The sequence below is a fragment of the Atractosteus spatula genome, chromosome 3 (assembly GCF_055471065.1).
Source record: "Atractosteus spatula isolate fAtrSpa1 chromosome 3, fAtrSpa1.hap1, whole genome shotgun sequence".
NCBI lineage: Eukaryota > Metazoa > Chordata > Actinopteri > Semionotiformes > Lepisosteidae > Atractosteus > Atractosteus spatula.
The window spans coordinates 3,946,244-3,963,785 of record NC_142708.1 but is presented as its reverse complement, the minus strand read 5'-3'; the positions used below and the strand labels follow the sequence as shown (position 1 = coordinate 3,963,785).

The window sequence follows — 17,542 nt, the reverse complement described above, 5'->3', positions numbered from 1 at the left end:
TTTTTATAAGCACTGTGCTAGACAAAACCTTGATTTTGGTCATCAGCCACTTTAGTGTTATAACTTCAGGATCTTTTATAAAAATAAAATCCCATTATTGCTTATTACTGTATATACACTCTGAGTCTGGAATGACCAATTTGTATGGCATCATTGGAGAGCACACCAAAGAGGTCAGAAGGCAGCAGCACTGGAATGCATTTGATCGGCTTAGAGAAGAAAACACAAATGCAAACAAACACAAACACAAAAGTATTTTTTGCTAGGTTTTCTAGAGTTAAGCAGAGAAAAGCTGACTTAATATCTGTTGTTTTTTAGTAATCTGCCGTTATCAGTTGAGGAAACGAGACTTTCAAATTCAAACGGGTTGTATCTAACTTGGTAGCTGAGTTAAAGAAGAAAGATTTTAGAGCTCAAATTGGTATAAACTTCATAAACTGCAAATAAAAAAACAGAGAACACTAACCTCATAAAAGCTACATAAGAAAACGTCTGTGTGTAGTAGTATTCAAAATGCACAGGATATTAGTATATACAGTTGAGTAGAATATAGTGTATAATTTAACCTATAAATTTAAAATAGGAAACCTTGAGTTTGAATAAACCACCTAAGAAAAAGATATAGGTGTTTATGTTGACATGTTTTCATCTTGTAAAGAGTATGAGGAAGCAAAAAAAGGAAAAGATATATAGTTAAAATGACATAATTTAGATCAAGAGATGGTATAGTAACACTAGCACAACTGTGCACTAGCACAACATCATCTAGAATATTGTCAACAGTTCTGGTTGCCAAGATACAAAAAAGATATTGCTGTTTTGGACTGAGTCCAGATTAGAGCAGTCGGAGATGTTCTGAGGCTCAAAGGAAAGTCCTGCACTGACAGGGTAGGAAAGCAGAATGTTCTAGTCTTGAACTGAGAAAACTATGAGGGAGACCTCAGTTTGAAAAGCTTTACAGTCATTGACACAGCCATGCCGGGAGACATCCTTAGAATCAACAGTGAAAGACAAACTAGGGGACTCGAGCGGAGATTAAAAACCAAGAGTAGAAAGCACTTCTTTACTCAAAGGACTGTGGGAGTACAGACCAAGCAACCCAGTCAGTACCCTGGCATGTTTCCGGACATGGCTACATCGGAGCCTTGGATCAATCAGCTACTAGCAACCAGTGGGCTGGATGGTCTGACTGGCGTCCTCCTGTTTGTAGACTTTCTGATGTTCCCCTATGTGTGGGCTCACCGCGATGACCTCTGTACCCACACGGGGGGAGGGAAAAATGCAGACAGCCACCTCTGACTCGCCCACACATTACGCCATCACGCCATGCGGATCTTAGCGAGCAATAAACCCTGCAGCGTAGTGCGGTAGATTCAGATAACCACGTTCCTCACTGCACGCCTGCAGGAACATGTCAAGTCTCACAGCTCGCTGTTTCACCAAGAGAGCCCTGGCTGACTCATACCAACCCCTTCACCAGAGGTGCCGAGACGCCCTGCTACTTGGGGGATGCTGGTCACAGTTAGCGGAACGACCCAGGCTTCAACTAGGATCATAGAGCACAGCCTATGCTTGACGTAAAAGCCCATATCAGCTGAGTCACCTTCCATCCATCCATTTTCTAACCTTCTTCTTGCAGGGGATCCAGAGCCTATCCCAGCAATCAAAGGGTGCAAGGCAGGCTGCACCCTGGACGGGACACCCGTCCACCACAGGGCACAGACACCAACACACGGACATATACACTCCCAGCTTTCCCAGGAACCAATGAACCCACCAGCATGTCTTTGGGCCATGAGAGGAAACACACACTAACAAAGGGAGAACACACAGATAACAGCCCGGGAGCTGAACCCAGAGCCCCAGCAAAGCTAACCAAAGCACCACCGTCCTGCCCAAGCCTCCTACCACCCCTTGTAAATCAAAATGTGAACATCCCGCATCACATTTTACTACGTTTCAATATGTCTCTTTTTGGCTCAGTGTGGATGTGTACTGTAGATAGGTTTTCAAACAAACAAACAATTTCACTTTTAGCAATACAGCTGAGCTTTCTTTTTTAAAAACTGAAACAAAAGATTATATCATAATAAATCTTTTACATTCCAGGGACACCAAAGGAAGTAAAAACAGCTTGACAGAGCCAGCATGAGAAAACCAAAACCCATTTTATTCTAATGGCTATGTGCCCTGTCATCAATATCATTTAATGCCGAGTTTCCCCTTGGTGCAAGACTAAATGAAGGATCACTAGTTTCTCCTGCTCGGCATGTCGTTTTAACTATAGTAAAATTAATTCCTAGCAAATTTAAACCCATAAACGGTGCTGATGAAGTAGTATGCTGGCACAAGACTGGGAAGAAATACTTTAGAGGGAGTTGGGAGAGTGCCTGCTGGATTCAGAAATATACTCACATTAATGTGTACAGGCTATCTGACAGGAAATCATAGCAAAAAATTGAGTTCTCAGTTTGTCAGGTCTGCCTGGCATCATATATCAAGCAGGCCAATAGTAAAAAAAAAAAGATAAAACCCATTGACAGACATATTCTTAAATGGAGAGTCAAATAACTATAAAACAGGTAATCCAACAGTTGTATTCCTATTCTAAAGGAAAGGGAGGGTCTCTCCCCTCACCCAGAATTGTCTTTGACTTAAAGGGTCTTTCAATTCTGAAACAGAGGATCAAACAATTCACAGCAGCATCTGATTACATCCCAACAATAAAGAGCATTGAACCCCTGTCTGAACATCAGGACTCTGTTTTCAGACAGAAACTACTGAGGTATTCACTTTTTTAAAAGGTCTTTTGCTATAAAATGAATTGTGAGCATCTGCAAGGTATTTGGTTTGAACTGACTAAATTGTAATTTGTTCTCCATCTTTTTAACGCTGTTGAAACAGTCCATTTAGTGTTTCCTGTTTACCACTTGAATTTGGTTAGGCACGGAGCACTTCTCTGTGTTAATTAACCTCTCCTTGTTCCTTTGCAGTTTGCACACTGAGGCAGCTCCTTAGTCTGTCTGTACAAACGTTTTCCGCTCAATAATGGACACTCTTGTGTTACGAAATCAGCTGTATGTCCCAGGATCTTTCATGTCAACATGAAACAGGACCTCACAGTTTCTCAGTTTAATTCTTATGCAATTCAGAATATCTGAATACCACAATTAAATAAGACAGAAACATAGCAACTGGTTGGAAGGAGAAAATTCATATTACAATTCAAAGTCTATTATAAGTAAAACCTTTAATCTAGACTTTTTTGTTTTATGAAACGTGATCAGAATAAATTGCTATGTTCTGTATTTCACTTGCTTTGGCAGGTCACAGAAAGATCTAATCCAGGAGTATCCAGTACAGGTCTTGAAGCCCACTGGCCCTCCAGGACCAGGACTGGACACCCTGATCTGTTTCCAGTCCGATCAGGTTACTCAAGCATTCTAAATAACCATCTTAATAATTTTGTTATTATTCACTGATTTAAGATTTAGATGTCTAGATAGCAAATGAATTATGACCCAACTGCAGGACAGTTTTTCCAAAGTTCTGTAATTCATATCAATTACTTCTGAAGTCTAGAAAAACATTCAGGTGGGTAAATATGCCATACGTCACACGTAAAAAGTGCCTGTTTTTATTCCTGTTACAAATATGGGGGTGTTATAACATAAAGGCAGATAATATCAAAACGTAACAGACAGATGCATAAGAGAATTAATCTATATTCATCATGGCCAAGAATGGCTTGGTCTTTTAAGAGTGTGTGTCATACACATCAAAACGTAAGGTGAATCTTTTTCATTGAGCGGTGCCTACCACCATATAATGAATAAACACCCCTGTCAGGAAAACTGATATACTCCTTCTCAGTAGTAAGCCTCTCATGGGAACATAGAGTGATACAATGAATAGAGCCAGCCTATTGTTGACTCTCACAGCACCCTGAACAAGCCCCAAGGTTATGCCTGGACCAGATTTTTTATCTAATTTAGTGCAATCATAAACTCTTAGCAAGAACTAAAACAGCAAAGGAAACTTACCAATTAATATTAATAATAGTAAAAACATAGTAGCAGAAGGCCTTAGAAAAGGCTTTAGAGATCAGATAAAAATGCAAAAGAAAGAAATAAGATCAGCGTTGTTAAATAGGCCCATGAAGCTGTTACTTAAAAAAACAAGTTCTCTTTACATGAAGAAAAGCTGACTGGAATTAACAAGCTCTTTGTTCCCAGATGCAGAGGTACAAGAGAACTTTTTCAGCCCAGCAGAAAAGGGGGATTTGAGGAGTGTTGTGGCTGCTTAACACTTTCGTGCTTCAGTGCCCATGAGAAAAATTTCAGCCGGCTATTAATCATTATTGTATCCTTGCAAAAAGCATCTGATACAATAATGGCTGGATGTCATTATAGTGCTGTGGTAAGCAACAAATCAAGGAGCTGGGAAAGTCCAGCGGACGCAGCCAGCAAACTTTGGAGGTGGGGAATGCATTTTAATAAATTTACATCCCATTTGCCATTTCCCCCTTCTGGGAATCCTACTCCAAAATGAAACAATGTGCTGTGTCCATGGGCCCAGGTCTTTTATTCTCCTGTCTCAGGCTCTTCTTTCCAGGCCAGCACTGACAGCACGCTTTTCTCATAGCCTCTCCTTCTCATAGCCTTTGGTTGCTTTCAAGTTCAATTTAGCACAATAAAGTTGTTATGCATGACAGTTTGGAGAGCAGAATAGGTGGTGCTTGAGCCTGCTGTGTCGCTACAAAGTGGGCTCATTCTCTGCAGGCCAGCTCAGTTACTGAAGCTTTGCTGGTGGGGCACTGGAATGGACTTCCAGACGTCCCCATCCTGACGAAAACAATTAGCTTCAAACCGCAAGACGCCGCGGGGTCGCCCTTACTTACAATGAAACTGTGCCGTTTAATATGCTGCAGTGGATTTCAAACGCAAGCTGATTTATCCTGTTGTACTCTCTTTTTATGCTCTTTATTTGCAGATGTGCTGAGAAATTTGGAAAGTTCAAGTTTCACAGCGTTGAAGAGATGGATTAGAAACCTAGACCAATGGTTTACTGTTTTGTGTGGGTTTTTTAAAAAAAACCCAAAACAAATAAAGTTGAGATATGTCAGGCTTGTTTCCATTAGGCTGCACAAGCTAAAACACAGCCCTGAGGTTTCTCTGCCATGGAATTCGAAGGGAAATGTCTCTTTGACTAAATGTCAGACACAGGCTAAAACACAAACAAGTCAGAACACTAAAATACATAATATATACATACACTGTAAACCTTTATAGACCTATAGATAAATACAGTACATATAGAATGTGTACAACAGGTGTATACTTTACAATTATATTGTAAAAGAGGTTCAAGCAGTTTGGAAACAGACAAAGGCCTGAGTTCTTCTAATTAAATACATCAGAAAATACAGTCTTGGTCCCAGATTAAGGACACCATATGTGCAAGTATTCTGCATCATTATGTCATACTACAGTGCTTTGGAAGACCACCATAACCTAGTTTGTCTTCAATGCATGTTCTGCCAACCTTCGATAGATTCATTAGTGGGTACTCTTTGGGAGCAATGAAGCTCAAAAGGCCTCCAACAATGAGGCTAATCATTGTCTCTTTGCTGATCTAAGCTTATATTTTCTCTTTTCACCACTGAGTCTTATATTATTTCTGAGCAATTTGCCTTCCCAGCCTGGAGCTCCTTTAACTGATAAATATTCCTTCCCCTCCACCTCCTTTTTTCCTGTCCATTCCTTTTGTCCCCTCCTTCTTTTCAACAGTTGCCTCATTCTGTACTTTTATGGCAATAAAAAGGAAAAAAGAGAATCCAGGCTTTAGTGATAAATGAAAACAAAAAAAGGTTTTAACTGAAAAGAGCTGGGCTGGGGAAGACAGAAAACACAAGATTTGTTTTTTTTCCCCGCTAACGAAACTGCGTTTAATACATCTCAGGACTTTCAAAGCCAGCTTGTAGACAGTGTGTGCATGAAGTGTAATGGTATCAATTGACTGGTTCTTTTTTGGTCGCCAGAAAGAACTCTTGAAGGTGTCAAGGGAGAGAGGGCTTGCAGACAATGCAGCCCATGGCAGCTGAATGTTAGCGATGACCTTGAACCCAACTAGTTTTCATTCCCATGGCTCCAGCAACAGGAGGTGCATGGGCCTGCAGCTGGGCCTTTTGCATCACCAGCCATTTCCTCTGTGTGCTATTCTGTGCTTTTCCCAGACAACAGTGTCACCCTATTGCCCAGACCTGGCTAATGAGTGTAAATGAATGTTCCACCATTAGTGAGGAGAGACTGTATGCTCGGCATTCTAATCAGCCATGTATACAGAACATATGTGAGATTCAGAGGACAAAAAAATTGCAGTAAAGTGTTTTTTTTCCAGATTTTTAAAGAAATAGAGGATAGAATTTTTTCTCGAAATTAAGGCCTTTCTCTCATCCGGTACTGCCTAGACGCAGAATTGAAAATTTTGAGAATTTGAGAATATCTGAATAGCTGCTTTTAATGCTGAAGCGAAGTCAAACACAGGTGTGTCTGCTCGTGGCGAATCAAGCTCCGGTTCCCCGCCAGCGCACTTTTTGCTGCTGCGAGAGCACAGATCTGAATGTGTGGCTCCCACATGGAAGAGCCGATCAGCGCGAGGAGGGCAGAGAGGGAGGGGGGGGGGAGCGCTCAGATGTCTGGCACTGCGTGCTGCAGGAGAGAGTTGATCAGGAGAGAGGTGATTGGCGAGTGGCTCTCTCCTCCCCGCACCGCACTTGAGAGAGCACACTTAGAGTACTGTGCATTCTTAAATTCGGGTTAAGTTCAGACATTGCAGCTGCCTTTTCATTGTCGCAACAGTCCTGTTTCTCATCCCATTTCCTTCTGCGCTGCACCTCTTTCTGAATTCTAAAAGCTTTATTAAACAAAAGAAGCCTTCAGGAAACCCCACACCGGAAACATTTCGCAAAACATGCAAGAAATTAACTCTTGGAGTCCTGACACCCTAATGCAATGGGGGCACTGTTTACAGTATGAGGCATGCAAATCATGTGCATCATTTTAACGGTGTCTTCCATTGGGTGAAAGTCTAAATGCATGCTTATCAGACGTATGCTTTTCCATCTTAAATCTTACCATCAATTTTTGTTTTTGAAGGCATCATTATTATGTGTAGACAAGATGTTGTGACCTGCTAACAAAGCATGTTTGAAATATCTATGCAACTATCCATTCATATCCATTCCTGTTTATCCTGTAGAGGGTTGTGGCAGGTTTTTAATTTTGCACATATTAAAAATTAAATTATTTCTTAGGAAAATATCTGCTGAGATTTTTTTCATCACAGCAAGACGTGATTAGAATGATACATCATTGGATTGTGGTGTTACTATAAGGTGAATAGGTTGTGGCATAATTAAACAGAAGGTTTCCTAATAAGAATTATTATTAGATTAGTAAAATCAAAGAAAATAAACCATTGGGTAGAAGTATTTGAAATTTACAAATCCAAAAAGCTACAGCTATCTGTGAAGGATAGAGGCTGTGATTTAAGCAAGCATATTCACTCACTAATGTTTTAATGGAAAAGCTTAACAGTATTATCTTGCCAAATAAAAAAAAAATGCACTGTGTAGTGGATTCAAAAACGCAAATAGGAAAAGGAGATCTCAGCACTGTCTGGCGTTAATGGATCTGCGTGCAGAGCTTTCTCTTTCATCATTCCAGGTTGTAGACCAACTATGAAAAGAGCTGCTGTTTAATATGCAAATACACCATCAGATAAATAATGCAGGAGAAGAAACAAACGAATGCCTTAAAGAACTGGGGAGGGGAACCCACCAAGGTAGACAACCACTGCAGAACTTCAGACCCAAGGAGAAAAGGACACTCTGTACAATGAAACCAGTCGTATAGCAGACACCTATTCACGACGTCTTTATTGTGATGTCGGCCAGTTACTAAAGGACCGGACTTGTAAACCATCTGCACTTTTCATTATTTGGCAACACAAACCATTTTTGAAAGATATGTATTTGTGATTTAAATGCAAAGGCAGAACTAAAAACATACGTGTTACGAATATGTCTGAAACAGAAGAAAACAGTCCACATAAACGTCACATTGAATATTCCCACTCAGCTAAAAAATACATACTTTCATGTACATCAGACGTAGAACTGTTCTTTTGCTTTTTTGTTTTTGAGAAATGCTCTTTAGAAGTCCTAAAAATATCATTTTTTGTCACTAAATACAGTCTGGGTTTGATTTCAGAAGAAAGAGTAAATACTATCTGGGCCTAAACGTACTGTATGAAGAGGAGGCTGTATAAACTACGAACATTAAAACGCAAGGAATCTTTTTGGGCTTAGCCCATTTGGTAATTAGTAAGTAATTGTTCTAAAAAACTCAGCCAGCCATGTCTTAAAAAAGGCAGGAAATCAAACATGGCTGAGTAGCGTGTTCTATACTCCAACAACCCTTTGTGTAAATATGTGCGTCCTGATCTACAGTACATACTTAATACATATTGGTACTGTAGTAAGATATATATTTAAAATAACATATTATATTAGAATGCTTTGCCAGTGACACATGTTTTATTTATTTTTTCAGCAAAAATAAAAAAGGCAAAATAATTTTCAATTCTACACAATGCAGTTAATAGTGCTTTTCATTTTTATATGAGAGAGTCTCCAGATCTTGAAACCACATCACAACTGTTTGGCTTCAAATGCATATTTCAGGTTTTGGTATATGTGGTTTTAAGTGAAAGGAGATTTAAAAATCACTGCACTTGCGAAAACTCACACCAAAAATTGTGAGGTGACACCAAAAAAATATTTCAAAACTGAATTCACCTTACATTAAACACTGGTATTTAAAGGTTGTTTGGAAACTAATTTACTGAGCTCATTGGAAAATGCAGAAAGGAGCACAGAAAAAAAGGGTTAAATAATTCCCTCCGTTTAGTGAGACTGCTCTCAGTTTGCTAAAATATACAATAAATTACCTCAGAAAATAAACAGCATTTTGCCTTGGGAAATAGCCAGGAATGTCATTTGTTGAAAGATGTGCCTTTTAGGGGCTTGTTAAAAGGCATTGCTTCTCTTCTGAAACAGACAACAGACAAATCAACGTTTTATATAGAACCAAGTATTTATGTAGGAAACATTTTTACGACATGTACCTTTTGACTATACAAAACCACGTTTCCAACCAAATTAATATATAATGAGTTAATAAATCAAACTGGAAAACATGTTATGTTTACACACAAGGTAAACAGAGTTATTATATGCATATGACAAGGTAAGCTGACTGATTACATACACACAAATGCAAGCAGAAAACATTTTGCGGTTACAGAATTATGAACTTTAACCTACATTTCAGTACCTTGGCAGTGAAATTAAAGCTGATGCACTGATATTACATCCCAAATAACATACAGAAAGGGTATCACCTCATCACTGCTCTTTATATCTGTTTCCACACATTTCAAAACACATTTTGGGTACTTTCACCACCAAAAAGTCTGCCCCCAAGCTTCTCCTTATGTTCCTTTTTATTGCTTTATTATTAATAACAGTGTATTCAAAATATACCAACATTTTAGACCCTGACATTCAAATCAGCAATGTTTGCAGAGATCTATATGTGACAAAGGGCGTTCAACATACTAACCATGAAGAACAAATACTTCAAACCTTAAGCAACTTTGTTTGGCCAGAGATGTAAAAAAAACAACAGTAATAAAAAAAATATGAACTTCACTGTGCTTGACTTTGGTTTGTATCTTCTTTCAAATGAAGACTGTAGATTGTTTTTTTTTTCAAATTAAAGCAATACATTTTGATAACCAAATTCAACCTACAGTACAAATGTCTGCAGAAAAGATTAAAATTAGGCTATAGAAAATTAATAAAAAAATATTAAATATAATATATTAAAATATAATAGAAAAAAGTGTAACTGTTATTATGGGGTAGCTTCTTAAAAATATTTTATGATTGTTGCTGCGATACCAATGCTATTGAAATCCATGACATTAAACACTAATTGCTTAACACATAAAAAATACACATTTAAACAAATTTCCATTCCAATTACTTATACATGTACATTTGGAACTGAAGATTGCTTTTCTTTTTCATTATTAGATAGGAAACAGTTCTGCTGTATGTTTAAACTGTATATTCCCCAACCACGCCTAATGACTTCAGGTTGCAGATGTACTCTTTAGCTGCACAAACTGGGATGAGTTATGGAAAAGACCCGTGTCATGCTGTTCTGGCCTGAGTGGTTTGCATTAGGATGCATCATAATGGATAACAAAACTGGAAGATAATTTGACTGATGTTTGAAATGACATTCTATACTGTTTCTTTAGATATAGCAACTGGTATTTTGAATGACAATCACTACTGTGCATTCAAATAAAAACAAACCTCAATATCAAATTAGGTGAAGAACTCATCAAACATGCCAATATTCAGTTTTCTCATTTATCATAGGCTTTGTTATAATAAACCATCACAGTACAACTCATCCATTACATGTTATAGAGTCAAATTTATAGTGCAGAAACTGTAGGGGTGTTCAAGTCCCATACGGTATGCATCCCCTCCAGTATGTAACACCATACTGAGGCTTTCCTATTAAAATTGACCTTCATTCCATTTCTTTAATTGTTGGTCATACTGACTAACTGAATCATGTCAAAAAGAAGGTTCTCTTTTGGTAGTGGCTTTCACTGCCCATGTTTTGTTTATCCTTCTTCTACTGTGGACAACGCTTGGCACATACATGGAACATCTGTAGAGTAGCACTCCCTTTCATTCTGCAAAGATTGCCTATGTTTATTTTTTTTATTTTAATCATGATTATAATTATTATTATAACACCATCAACATACTTTTAACATTGCTGGCTAGGACAGTCATGTGTTCTTCTGACATCCTTTATATGAATTATCATCTTTACAACAATTTATGGTGAATAATTGATTAGGCATGGAGAAGAAAATAATTTAAAAAACAAAACTGTTTTAGGAGGTTTCATGACAATAAACTAAAATAAGAAGTTTCTGCATCCTTTGAATGGCCAATTGAGTGATTAATTGGTCAATGAAAATGTGGCATCAATCACATTAATCACATTCGCTACCAGCTTACAATCAGCCAGTTAGCCCTGCACATGCAAATGTCAGTTATTGCAGGTGCAAATAACTGAATGTGATAAAGAAACAGAGTGTTATGAAAAAAAAACATTGCATGATCTTTAATTGTAGCAAAACTTTTCTTTTGGCAGCTACCACATAACACATAACACATAACACATACCACAGAGTGTGTCTCAGCTCATCACTGCACTGATATCCATGCAATATACTCTGTTGGTTTCATTTGCAGGTTTAAAAAAGAATAGAGAATTTCTGGTAGCCTAACACTTCTATTCCCAAACCTAGATTTCTGACTCATCCTTTCCAAAGCAAATTACCTTCAACTACTGTAGATCTTTGTTCTCTTCAAACCTAAAGGGCACTACGCCTTTTCAAATCTGCATTTATGTTTCTATTTAACACCGTTTTTAGAAAAGCAAAATCTTAAAACACCTTACCACACCTTATTCATCTTCTATCACCAAGATGCTATGGTTTATTACACGTTTTTAAGAGTAACATAGAAGAAAGCACTTCAGAGTCAGAGAATTTCAATACTAAAGGCAAACATTTTTTAAAAAGGCAAGTACATTCTTTTAAAAAGAAGACTTTTCGGATTGTGCTTTATCAGGGTGTTTTTTTTTTTACGGGGAACGAAAAGAAAAAAAAATTCTCCAAGTATTAACAGGTTAGTAGACTGGATCTGGTACTCAACAGGTAATTCAAAAGAGCTTTTTAGAAAGGACTGACCCCTTCTTAATGTAACAAAATCAGAATAAGCTATCAATAACTAATGTATTTAACTGATGCCTTAATCCAAATGTCTCTATATCCACTCATACAAATTAATATTATAGTGGAGAAATCTGACCACAGTACCTTGCTGAAGAGTAGAAAAGCTGTACCCCTTTATTTGCCCCACTACTGGAGCCTGGAGACAACTACTCAACACTGCTACCCCAGTCGGTTTTATTTGAAACAGACTTGTGTTATATTGCACACAGACTCAGCTGATTCCCTTAAAACGTGCATTTTTTTAAATAAAAATGAAAAAAAAACGAACCGAAGTATTAAAACTGCTATACTTTCCAGCTTTATGCCCTACACCAGCAGAATATCCACTCTCAAGACAGAACGCTGGAGGTGTTGCAAAATTGCAGGGATGTATGTTACTGCAGCAGGCTCAGATGATGGTGACACTTCCACTCAATGGTGTGTCTGTGCCATGTACAGTAGATACACGTCCACAGTGGCATCCAGCAGAGCAACAACATTGCAAGCAGCAGCACAAAGCAACTGATAGCCAGTCTGCATTCTCTTAAACACGCAAGAAGAGACCTGTTACACAAAGTTCTAATTAAACTCCTTGCTTTTTATCAGTAACCTGATCTAGTTTTATGTCTGCATAATCTTATTATACGAGTTTAAATCACAGGACAGCACATATATATATATATTACAGTTATATACAGCTGTACTGTAATTAAAAGGTATTTTATCCTCAGGTACAAATAGATACATCATGAAAATGCCCAAAAAATACAAAAAAAGAGACTGACAGCACATACAGAAAACCACATTAGTCTTTCAATTATGATAAGACAGACAAATTAAAGCTTTCTCTGTCCTTAAGCGCACTCTTCATAATGTTGATTATTTGTACAAAGTAAACCTCCTGACTGCTATTGCATCACACAATTTAAATGATTATAACACAATCATTCACTAGAGGCATATAACTTCAGTAAGTACACAACAAAATAACTATGACAGACTAAATACAGTTCATTGAAAAATGTACAACAAAAGTCCAGAAAGAACAGGACAACATAAGAATTGTGTATTAATAATACCAGTAAATTATATTCCTAAAAATTCTATCCATGGCAATAATTAATAATTAATACAGCACCGGATTACGTCAAAACCCACCATAAAACATCTGGAAGGATTTAATGAAGATCAGCTACAGTATGTCACTGTTGTATTTTACTTTCACACTTTGAAAAGTTTAGGGTTCTAGATATATAGCAACACTGCTGGACACATTCAACCGCTGGCTAAAATCTGATCTTCAAAAGATTATTTTCAGAACAATCTGTGAACATGTTGTGTAAGCAAGAAATAAAGGAACTTTTATTTTTTTTCCCCCACTGTTGATGAGGAATGCCTTTTAAAATTAGACAAAAAAACAGAAACCTAAGAGGGAAAAAGGTAGCCGAGGTACTAGAAAGGACAAAGACCATATAGTCCTCCATTTTCATGAATAAGATTAATGAACAAATAGTGTGTGAGGATGCCTTCTTCAGCATTAATTGAATGCATCTGTTAACAAGACATAATATATTCCATTGTATTTTGTTTCTTCTGTCTTCATTAATGGCAAACTGGGCTTTTTCCTCAGCGTACAGAGGATTTTGATGTGAAGATGGCATGACAGGCTTGGCTTCTCCCAACACAGCTGGCACCGCTGATGCCAAAAGCCAGAGTCTGTTGTAATGGGATCATGGGAGACTCGTTCAGAGTGCTGTTTGCCTGTCAGGTTCCCACCTGCCTCTGAGCACTCTGCTCCCACCCCTGAATCCCCTTAATGAGAGCAGAGGACAATGCTAGCATTGTTGCCTGTGTTTGGAATTCTGTGCTAAGAACAATCGCTGTTTACCCAAGCAGTTGTACTACCCAAATTCTGTCGTTAATTACTTCTAGGGCTCCTGATTAACTCTCCTCTCTGCTCCGGCACAAAGAGCTATTGAGCTAGCCACTAGGCATCCTCTCCTCTCCTGCCTTTCTCTCTTGCCTCTTCTCTCCCCTTCCCTACTGTATCTGGCTGAGGCCTGATCTTCATCACAGATGCAAGAGCGCTGCTTCCCAGATTTGCACACGAATCATCTGCCGCATGCAAAACGCCCATGCATAACAAATCATCGTGGTGTGGGAAAGCAGGAGCAAAAAAGGAAAAACAACACAACGCACACAAAAAAAAACCACCGTTGCAAAAAAGAAATTACACCAGCGGGGGGGAGCCATAAGAAATTTTGCACATAGAAAAACTGTCTTAATGAACCCGCTACCTCAACACACCGCTCGGTTCTTTATTACGGTTTCGATCAGCACTAAATAGGTGGCATATAGCAGCTGTTTGTATGATATCAAGGCATTTCACAAATCAAACAAAGGAAAGGTTGCAGAAGCACTGAAATGCACTACGCTCAGCCCATTACATTTGCATGAAAGGAATTTTAGTTTTGTCTTCTATCTTATCTTTGCATTATTTCTTTCACTGTTAAATGTTCTACAAGTGCTATACAAAAACAGCATTGTGAATATGTGCAGTTATATGAGTCTGGTGTAATTTTTCTGGTTTATCTGATGTGACGTTTGTAGGGCAGAAGCATACATCAACATAAGTGAGAGTGACAAATACGGAATCCTTTTCTCCACATTATAGAATTTTACAGGTCTCCTGAAATGTACATAAAAAACAATTAGTCAGGAACAATGCATTTCAAAAACATAACAAATAAAAGGCAAATTCAAACTCTTAATTTGTACACTGTCCCGCAAAGTTAACCTCGAAAGCTAGTTTATCATTTTATTTTCAATACATAACAATGGTCTTTCTTGAAAAAATAAGAATTTGTATTTGTATTTGTATTTGCAGCCTTTATATTCATTAGTGTAAGTCATAGTTGTATGAGCATGTATACAAAAACAGGGTTACATTTTGTCACAATTTAAGCCAGATTTTGGGTAGTAGAAGTACACAAATGTAATTTCACAGCAGTAAGGGAGCATACAGTATGTGTACCAGAAATATGCTTGAAAGATGGAAAGTAAACCTTGATTTGTTTATAACCAGATAATCCAATTAAGAATGAATTGTCTTTACTATGATACCTGTAAACCTGCAGAACTACTGTACAGTATGTATTTATCCCTATATTTTAGCAGAAACGTACCTTGATCAAGGGTTCAACAGCAGCCTCCCATTAAAATGTGAACATCTGGTTTGGAATCAAGAGTTCTAACCACTATTTCCACATTACATTTCTTGAAATAAAATTTACACTGACAGATCTTTACAATGTAAGTGCTTGTATCACTATATATTTTCTATCGATATCTTCATGTCTGCCTTTTACATGTTTATGCATTTTTAAAAATTCACATAACAGATAGTAAATCACAGACCTTATATTCATGCACTGTATACACACACAAACACACACAAAGATATGATTTCAAAAAGCCTTATTGAAGCAAATACAACCAACCGAAGCATGGGGCCTAAGAAAAAAGAATTCTGCGTTCTTTTTATGATGTCAGATAAGAAATATCCTGCCATTGCTACAATAGCGCTGAGAATATTAAATTTTCCCTTTTGTCTATATCAAGATGATACCAAGACTTTAACTATTTATTTGCAAAATTCAAAACCAAGTCTTAAAATAAACCATTCTTAGCTAGTAATGCTTCTAACAAGATAAACATATATAAAAAATATGTATATTTATGTACACACATACTGTTTATCAAGTATTGTGCCTTAATAGCATATGTACCAGTATCTTTGGACTTTAAAGTTATATTTTAAAGCTTAGGAACTACAACCAGTAGTAGCAAGTGGAAATCATATGAGTTTATTATAAGAAGATTGTCACACTCAAATTGGGTGAATGCTAATGTTTAGAAGCAGTGTCTGCTTTTGCCATGATAATGTACAATGCTGTAGCTAATTTCAAATCAGCTGTCGTAAAATAGTAGCTGAAATACACAGCATGTGAAATCTATATATTTGTGATTTTGCGTAGGACAATAGACTAAACATTAATCATTTATGGAATTCGGATCAGCAATATTATCAACTTATAAGATCGCTTTATTGCCCATATACAATTTCTTGTATTAGGAACTTGTCTTTTTGCAAACCCCAGCTTGCTCTCCATGAGACACACAAACACACAGACAGGGAGAGAAGCTTTTATTTTGTACTTGCTGAGTTGCATGTGTTAATTTTCACAATTATACACAGATGTCCAGGATACACAGGGTATTTATGCAACTCTTCTTAGCATCATTTAGAATACATATAAAGTAAATATATTATAAATTGCAGTAGCTTCCTCTATGTTAAATCTAAAAATGGTCAATTATTTACCTGACTTAAGTAACAGCATTTTGTAAATGTGTACATTGCTACAATTAACAACAATACAGTATTATGTGTATAATGTACATATGTGTATACACATATATACAGTATACACATCTGCATTGTTGTGTGGAGAGACAAAACCTACATATGCAGTGCGCTCTCCATTACCGGCAAGGAATATTCAAGTGGTTAGTGCATTAAGGAGGCAGACTGTGTAAAGTACAATCTTGTTGAGGTGGAAATCTGATTATGTGTTCAAATGGGATCCCCCACATGAATAAACATGTCCAAAGAAGACGTTAATCTGCACCCCCTGTTTTCTTTAATGTAGTTATTGCTCGAGCATCCATTGCAACTGATGGTAAGACACGTATGTTTACATAGACCTTTGCCAATGAAGTTGTGAATATTCTCGGTTGCCCTCTGTGACGCAAGTGTTTATATAAAAGGGTTTCTTGAAACAAGAATTTTTTTGCACTGAAGTATACAACTAAAGTCTTGCATTTGGCCACCCCTTCTTAGGCCCTGAAATTGTAAGATATTTGAATCTCTTTCCTTTAAAAAAAACAACAACCATTTTTTCCTATGCTTAAACAGGACCATCCCTGGAAATATTTTGCAATTCAAATAAGGTTCATAACCTTTGTCTGTATAAAACAGATGACATGTAAGTCACATTAAAGAAGTAATTAGCCTTTTTAAAGAAACGTCACCTATTTTGTAGCTTATATATTTCTAGCAGAAAAAATAATAATTCTCTGGGGGAAGTGTCTGCGTTATAGACTTAAAAAATAAGTTGTAGAAATCGATATCGATATTGAATATCTATATACAACAGCAAATAATAAAAAGGCTCTTTCCATCATGCTAGAAGCAAAAATAAAAATGATACGATGGCAACCACTTCAATTCTCTGAGGCAAATTATACAGGCTGGGTATTTATTTACTGATAATTTATCTTAGAATATTTATTTTATCTCTGAGTGGAAAACAAACTTTTCTGCAGGAGGTCTGGAAACCGCAAAATAAATGTCAGGCCTAGATCCACTATGAAAATCAGCACAGCCTAATCCCTGATATTCTGCAGCATGTAAATGAATGCTTGAGGTTTCCCTTCTGTACAGCACAGCAGAAGCAGCCAATTTGCAGACACTGGCATACTGTATGTGCTCTTGGCTTTCTCTCCCCCAATCCCTGACTTGGTCTCAGCTGCCTGTGTTACA

The 17,542-nt window shown here is 37.4% G+C and overlaps 1 long non-coding RNA gene across 1 annotated transcript in view; it reads right to left on the bottom strand.

Annotated features, from left to right (window-relative positions):
* Positions 1-17,542, bottom strand: part of LOC148837287 (uncharacterized) — a 69,784-nt gene that overhangs the window by 18,051 nt on the left and 34,191 nt on the right. Inside the window, exon 3 of the long non-coding RNA XR_016090834.1 lies at positions 9,013-9,112. This is a non-coding gene — a long non-coding RNA (uncharacterized LOC148837287). The remainder of the gene's footprint in view (positions 1-9,012; positions 9,113-17,542) is intronic.